The sequence below is a fragment of the Cavia porcellus genome, unplaced genomic scaffold (assembly GCF_034190915.1).
Source record: "Cavia porcellus strain 051 isolate PalLab524CR breed Dunkin Hartley unplaced genomic scaffold, mCavPor4.1 scaffold_4, whole genome shotgun sequence".
NCBI lineage: Eukaryota > Metazoa > Chordata > Mammalia > Rodentia > Caviidae > Cavia > Cavia porcellus.
In genome coordinates this window covers 24,487,312-24,495,768 of record NW_026947487.1, presented here as the reverse complement: position 1 = coordinate 24,495,768, position 8,457 = coordinate 24,487,312, and the positions used below count along the sequence as shown (strand labels likewise).

Genomic DNA, 8,457 nt, shown 5'->3' with positions numbered 1-8,457 from the left:
TCTCAAAAGAGTCTATATTATTTACTCACATGACTATTCTTGGGAAAGATAGAAACACCCAGGAATTTCAAGGACTATTGGACAGAGGATGGAATTCAGTCTGACACTTGCAAAACCAAAGCTTCATCATAGCTCCACGCTAGAGTTGTGGTTACAAAATTTATGAAGTTCTGATTAAAATCTACCTCCAATGGGAATCCATGCGTCAACTCTAATCTTTTCTGAAGGTGTAATTAAGGGTGTAAGTTTGGATAACTGGAATAACACTTTAACTGAGTCTTTGGCATTGCCAAATTTGTGCATGCCAATTTGTGCACTCTGGAGAAAGGGTCTATTGAGAGTGTGGCAGAGATTAGTGGGCAGTGATCCTCATAATTTTGTTAGTTTTAATTTGCAAAACTGGCTGCTTCAGAGATTGAGGAATCTGAGGAATAACTAGGTCACTGAAATAGTCACCATGATTACAGCTTTTGTACCAGGTGTTTCACTGATGCAAGAGAAGATGTATTAGCTTCAGTTATATGATACAAGGGCAGAACAAGTGCATTGATATTTGATAAGACAAAAGGATCTGCATCAATTCGCATTTATGTGGAGCACATAAATATTTACTAGTAGGTTCTCTCTACCTAAGGTTAATTTAAGTTATCTCCCTTCTTTCGTGACGGGATATGGAGACATCTGGATGGAGTAGGCAATCCACAGAACTTCACCCTGGTGTGTTACGTCAAAGGCATTGGGCCGCTTGGGTGGGATCAGCAAGATGTGGTTAGTGTGGTAAATGTCTACACTCGACCCACCCTATCCTTCTCTGTTGGTCTTAACATAGAACTTTGGTTTTTCTCTTTATGCCAATTCATTCTCCAGCTCACTTAGAAATTTTGAGTTATTGATTATATTTTCTGTCTTGCATTTTTAACATCATCATCTCAAACAGTTGTTTTTCATTTGAAGCTTATCATTAAGATAAAATCCATCAGTCTTCCCTCTGTTCCCTAATTTTCTGATTATTACAGAAAATTCTTTTCTCTGTCTGGCTCACCACTTCTATTCCACAATCAAAAATTTTCAGCTTAGTTCCAGCCCTTATTATGTGTTGAAAAAAATGGGTTTTTAAATGAGATCAATAGTGGCCTCCTTGCTAAATCTATGTCTGTGGAGGGTTTTTTTTTTCTGTTTGTTGTCAGTCACAGTTGGCTTCTTAGCAGCATTTGATAATTCATCTTTCAATTGTTATGATTTACATCTTAAGTGTTCACCAAAGATCATGTGTTTAAATACTGGTTAACAACTGTGGTGCTATTAGGAAGTGGTGGAATCTTTCAGAAATGAAGATCAGTTGGAGGAAATTCAGTCTAACAAGGGTACACCCTTAGGTGGCATATTGGGACCCCCTAGTCCTTCAACATTTTCTTTTTTTATCTTTGCAGCCAAGGAGAAATCAGCTTTCCTCCACCATACTCTCCCTGCATGATGTCTTGCCTTGCCACAGGTCTAAAAATAAAAAGATCCCCTGGCCATGGACTGAAATCCCTGAAGTCATAGATAAAGTAAGTGTCTCCTCCTTTTAAGTTGTTTATCTCAAGTATTTTATTACAGTGACAAAAAGGTGACTAACATCAATTTTGCAATTTTCTTGGACTCCAGATTGACAGAATCAGCTTTGTGCTTGACATTTTTACTTGGATGATTCAAAGTTATCTCAGACTTATTAGATTCAAAGTCATGCTGTATTTGCCAAAGTTAGTCTTTTCCCTGGGTCCCCATAGCTTCTGAAACACAGGCAATAAATCTCTCTCTCTCTCTCTCTTTCTCTCTCTCTCTCTCTCTCTCTCTCTCTCTCTCTCTCTGTCTCTGTCTCTGTCTCTCTCTCTTTCCCCCAGTGTCTTCTTTTCTCTAACCTATATTATTTTAAGTTTCCTAATTGACTGTTTTCAGTACTCTCTGAACAGTGATTTTTAAGAGTCATCTCTTCTATAGAACAACTTTAATAAAACAAAATCCCAAGCATTTAACATGATCAGACATGCTGAACATGATTTCTCCTCACTTTTCTTCATGTTCCACTTTAACTGTACACAACTGCTCACCCCACCCCTTTTATAGAGATTATTCTTAGTATTCAAGCACAATTTATGCAGAAAAACTTTTTCTGGCCACCTTAGTTATATCTTCTTATGAAATGTTCTCACTACACGTATATAATTCTGTTTATGTTTCCTGACTAAGAGTTACTTTGTGTGAAATATCATTATCAGTACTTTAAATTGCACAATGAACATTAACAATAATCCTAGTTATTTTTAAAACTCTCATTTTATATATAAGGATCTAGTATAGAGAAGCTTGCTACTTTGTTCAAAGACACACTGCTGGTGTGTGTCAATTAAGATAAAATGTAGGCATCAAACTTCAGAGTCCATACCCTTAATCATTTTACTTATGATGCTTCTCTTCCTCAGTGACATTTATTAGAATCACAATTTGTTAATGTGATTACTTACGAATGTCAATTTCCCTACTATGAGAAAATTATTTTATTTATTAACATGGTATATAATGTAACTAATAATGAAAAGAACATAAATAATTCATCAGACTCTTCATAAGCAGGACCCTCTATTTTGGATTTTTATTTCCCTTCATATTCTGATCTATCTTGGAATTTAGTATGGTTAGGCTAAATTATTTCAGAAAAAATTTCAAATGAGCATTAGGTAGAATTTGAAATAGGTAGTGAATCTTCATGGCTGTAAAACTTAATAACTGAAAGTCTAAAGTAGAAAGAACAGCACTTCAGAAATATTATAGAAAGTATTCATTTTTCATTCATGGTGAAAATTTCATGAACCAAAAGTAATCTTCTACTCTTCTGATTAATTATGAATTCCTTGTCAAGGCAAACCTAAAGAATGGTAAAGGAAGGTAACATTTTTCTGATTATAAAATAACACATGTTAATTAGATGGAAATTTGGAAATGTCAAAGATTATCAAGAATAATTTGAGTCATTCACTGTTAAGTCTACCAGAAAAAGAGAAAATAGAATTATTATTATGCACAAAATCTTGTAATACATAAACACATATACACATATATAATGTTTATATATGCATATATAAATACAGAAAAATGCATGCATATTTTTGTATTAGTATTATTCTTTTAAAATTAGCATATTCTAGATGAGTGCTTGTTTCTGACACCTTATATCGAAGCATACTTCACTTCACTGTTATAAAATGTTTTTTAAAATATGCTATTTTATGGCTGAATAGTCACTCTATAGATATGCCATAATTTATCTTTTTTTTCTTTTTCTAAAGTCCACTATTTTCTCTTAAACAAGAATTTAATATTCTTGCATATATAAATCACTTTCTACATCTGTGGGATTTTTCTCATATTTGGATCCCGAAGTGGAAATGGGTCAGAAAGAATGACCTTGTTAACTCTCCTTGTTCGTATTGCTTGATTGATTTCTAGAGAGGGTATAGGTAATCTAACATGTCTAACAGAATTGTACAATTGTGTCTAGACGTTTTGCCTAGTCAAGCATTAAATATTGCTTCTGGAAACAAAATATTTGATGGTCAAACTTTGATAATCCTGTATTAATGGCTATTAAAGAAAAGAACATTTTTATATTTTATAAATTTGTGTGAAAATTACTAGAAGCTCTATGCAGTTAAATTTGGAAAGTTCTTCTAATTTTTAAAATCATGTTCCTTTTGTTAAAAATTAACATCTAGGAGTGATTTCCCTGGATATATGAATGCTTATTCTCAAATTTAGGAGTATAGATATATTTATGATCACTTGCTTATAAAAGCAAAAATTTGTCTATAGGTGGTAGATTATATAAGTATGGTCTAGCCATACTACACACTACTGTTAAAAATAACAAATGTAACTCAAAGTGACTTACACTATATGAAAATACATTGATAATTTGAAGGCCAAGAGGTAGAATGAACTGTGAATCTTAACTCCTTGGCTGTCTCTTGTTATTTCTTCCATAGAATCTGCAACAGTACAGATCTGCTCTGTTAGTGACTGTACCACGCTTCCTGTCTCATGGAGATCAGGAGCCACTTCCTGTTCCATCAAAAACCTGAACTTCATTTTGATTGATCCTATTTGAGTCATGTATACAGACGAAACTAGGAATAATACCCACCCCTGCAGACACAGGTTTCACTCAAACTTCAGGGAAGTGATACGAAGATGGGAAAGTGGAGGAAGATTGCTAAGCTGTGAGTTTTTATTTTTGGGTTTCTTTTTTGGGGGTTCTCATGACCTTGCACTTGACAGTTAAGTGCTTGTGTCACTGAGCTAAATCCTTCACCCTAAGCTATAAGTTTTATCCAGAATTAAAATGAATATTTTTATATGCATTGATACAAAATAAACCCAAAGGTATATGGACAAAACAATATGAATATTTGCCTGTGTATGCATGGAAATTTTGCTAGGAGTTAATAGTTGGGTTACTTCTGAAGAAGCAAGTCACTTCTGAGGTAGTGGAACAGATGGAAAGAGACTTTCCACTGTATGATGTTTCTTCTTATTGAGAATTTTAATTTGCATTACCTATTTTTAAGTGAATGCATGAAAACTGGCTATTTTATTCTATTTTATTCTAGAATAAATTTAGCAAGATAGATTTCTTTCAAGCAAAAATGGGCCATTTGTGCCTATTGTTGTTGGAACTGTCCACTGATACCTTTAGTCATATTTTTCTATTGAGGGGTTGCCAGCCTCCAGAAGGGACCTAAGGATTCATTGCTCTATAGTCATCTTCTCATATTTTACCTTTTATATGAAATTGACCTTGACCTATATTACTAATATAGCAGAAGGGAGAGAGTGACAGTAACAAGACTAGGTCACAAAAAGCATTGCATTACTTGTTTTCCCTTTTCTAAAGGCAACTAGCCATCATGTCAAGAAGCTATACAAGCTGTCCTGTGGAGAACCTCGTGTGGAAGGAAAACCATCCTCCCACCAGCAGTCAGCACTGCGAACACCAGCACTGGAACAGATTCTCCAGCAGCATCCAGTCCCTCAGGCAACTTCAGCGTGTGAGGAGAACTTCACTAGAGACCCCTACACTAAACTGGGACTAGACAGCCCTGTCCCAAATTTATGACTTGTAGAACTGTGAGAGATAAATGATCATTTCAAGCTACTGCAATTTGGAATGATTTATTATGCAGTAATATGAAACTAATAATGCACATAAGCAGTTTTCAGATTGATTTGTTAGAGATCTTTACCTTTGCACTTTTATGGTTTGCCTCCAACTTCCATGTTTTTTGTAGTGTAGGTGTTTAACATTTTGATGTAAGTGAATATAGATAGTAATTCTTTTATTTAATGATTCATTTGGTCTTCAAAGCACTAATTTATGAAGAATCAATTCTATGTTACATTTTTACCACTTTATATATTTGAAATCAAATATGTATTTTTAATCCTATTTCTATATTGATTAGAACCATGAGAAAGAATAATGGTGATTATAGATTTTCTCATCTGACTCTTTGATTTTGATGGAAATTACTCTGGTGATATATATTCCACACCTAGAAAAATGTACTATCTAAAAAAAAGCCCCTGTTGACTGCAGTGACAGTCCAAATCTGTCTTGTTCTCATAGATACATACACTATATTTATCTGAAGCACTTTCTTTCAGTTCCCTCTCTGAATCTGGCACTGTAGTTCATAGCAATGATCCCCAAGTTTCATTTAATGGCTTACTTCATATATTACTTCTAGCTCATTCTATCATGTGTGGTTGTAGATGTGTCTAGACTAGACATGTGACTAGACAGATAAACAGATAACCTATAGATAGATGCCACAGATACAGGTAGACATAGATATATAGATGTTTGGTCAAAGTTCATTTGCTATTATTTATGTCCAGGAATTTGTACATGTAGGACTTCAGGGACTATGTTTAGGTGAACAACTTTCACAGGAAACACAGACAACTCAGGTAATCTGAAAGCATCTGGCAAAAACAAAACAAGATATTTTGTCTACAGTTGTATGGAATTGTGCCTTCATAAAATCTATTTGGTGCTGAAAACCCCTCTGGAACACTTTGCAGTGTACCACACTGATGGGCGGGCCCAGGAGCCAGCGCTCCTCAGAGAAAGCTAAAGATGTTGTTCTTCACCTCATTTCCCAGGCTGCCAGGCAGAATGCAATGGCCTGGGTGACGGCTGATCCATGAGGTGACTGTGAGATTTTACTGACTTATAAAATGACACCACGGAACTGCTTGGTTTAGCTGTGAGAAGCTGTGTGTCAAACTGTCCTGTGGACAAGCAAAGATACTTCAAACTGTTACAGATTCTACTTTACAACTGCTCAGCTAGAATTATGCTCTCCCCTGTGACCTTCAGCTCAGCAGTGCGTGTTTCTTTGACTATCCCTAGGACCTTGTGGGCCCATTTATATAAAGCCCACTCCCCTGGCTTTATATTTTAGTGGAGAGGAGAGCAGAGGCAGAGTATTTCTTAACTAGATCCCTGGAAAAACATGCCAGCAAGCACCACCATCATGCCTCCAACCTCCTCTCATGTGCTCCTCTTCTATGAGGCATATCTCTTCCTCATCAGGGAGTATTATGACATTCAAGATGTTTGTGTGGTTGTTTGGTGGCTGATATTTCTGGATATCTCTGTTTTTGTGACACTCCACCTAACCTGTCATATAGTATCATATGTACTGGTTATATTAACACATAGCATAGTGAGCTTATGAGTTTCACGATTGCTGCCGCAATAGTGTTCTTTGTCAGAAGCAAAACAACTATACACTGAAGTTCCATGAGTGTGTACACTATTTTTCTCATTGCTGTATCCTTAGTAAAATGAATACTTTTTGGCCATGGTAAGTATCATAATAAAAGAATGCATGCTCTCCTCGCCTCTGCAGACTTCTCAGATTTTACTGCCGTTCCCAGTTTATCTTTCTCAGTGTTCAATCTCAAGTGAAGCGAGCGGAGATGATGGATAACAGGTATGTGCCAGGCAGTTCTTTTCACTATGTTCTGGCGCTTGAATCTATCCTTCCCCTGAGAAGTGCCCTAGCACCATTTAATTTAACATTGTGACTTCCTCCTTTTGCTCTTTCTGATATTCTTCGGTCTTTGTTGTATAAAAATTTAGCTTTGAGATGGAACAATTTCAGTTGAAGTTAAATTAAACAAAAGGGTGAATATTGATTGGTTCATGTAGGCACAGTTGGACCTGGAGACACCTGGAACCAGAACCGAAATGCTGCCCAGGCCCTAGTTACACGTCTGAGGCCTCTTCTTTCTGAGGGACGCATCATCCTTAACATCTATCATTCTTTGTGGTAAAAACATTTAGAAGGTTTTTTTTTTTTTTGGTACCAGAAATTGAACTCAAGACTTTGTGTTTGGCAGGAAGGCATTGTGCCACCCAGCCTGAAAAGCCTTTTTTTTAAAAATAGCATTTTTGAAATCTAGTATATTGACATTATCTTACTCACTGTACTGTGCAATAGAACACCAGAACTGACTTCTTAGCACACCTGTGCTGGCCAAGTCTATGGTTCTTTGTATCACTGAACACAATTCAAATATAATAGCTGTTCTATATCTACTAATTCTAACATTTAGTTAATGTTTAAATCAATCTTTTTTGGTTGTCTTTTATCTTGAAAATGAGTCATGTTCTGATTTTTTTTATAGGTCTACTAATTTTGTATTACATTCTAGACATAGTAACTTTGTGTTGCAGTCTGTAAATTCCACTGTATTCTTTAAAGAATATCAATTTTATTGTTTCAGAAGGCAATTAAAATGAATGTACTAAGCCTGCTGACCTTGTATCTTAGGCAGTAGCTCCAATATTAGTTTGGGTCTTTGGTCCTTTTTTTTGACAGTTCTAGGCATCAAATATCAGCCAGAGGTTTGGACAGAGTTTACAAACTGTATTTAAGATTCTCCATTCTCCTTTTCTAGCTCTCTCTTTTCCAGGATCTCTATTCAATTTCCAGTGACTGTGGTTCTCCTCAATTTGGTATGAGGGTATTGTTGTCTAAGAAAGTCTGTGGCTTTTCTATCAGAGGTTTAGATGCCCTTCGTTTCAGGTGTAACTGTATTAGTTTACATTTAAATCAAACTCTCAATCACATTGATTATGAAGCATTCTGAATGTATTGTCTGCATTTGTAAAGAGGCTCTTTTTTGCAGAAAGCAGTAGAAATGGGGAAGAGAGGAGCTCAGAACTGCTGCCAACAGCTGTGTGACCCTAAAGTGGACAGCAAATCTCCCCGGGGCATTTCTTCATTTGGAAAATAAGATCTCTGTCTTCAAGATGTTAAACACCAATGTCTCTCCCAGTTAGTTCTGTAGTTCAGTGAGTTTTATGGTGGGATGAGTTGAGAGAAATCAAAAGTCCTTTGTCCCCAT

At 35.8% G+C, this 8,457-nt stretch overlaps 1 long non-coding RNA gene across 1 annotated transcript; it reads left to right on the top strand.

The window, feature by feature from the left end:
* The first annotated feature begins 1,421 nt into the window (after positions 1 to 1,421).
* LOC134475574 (uncharacterized) lies at positions 1,422 to 6,927 on the top strand. The gene is made up of 3 exons (XR_010046744.1): positions 1,422 to 1,550; positions 4,023 to 4,256; positions 4,931 to 6,927. It is a non-coding gene; the product is annotated as an uncharacterized LOC134475574 (long non-coding RNA).
* Positions 6,928 to 8,457: the final 1,530 nt, after the last annotated feature.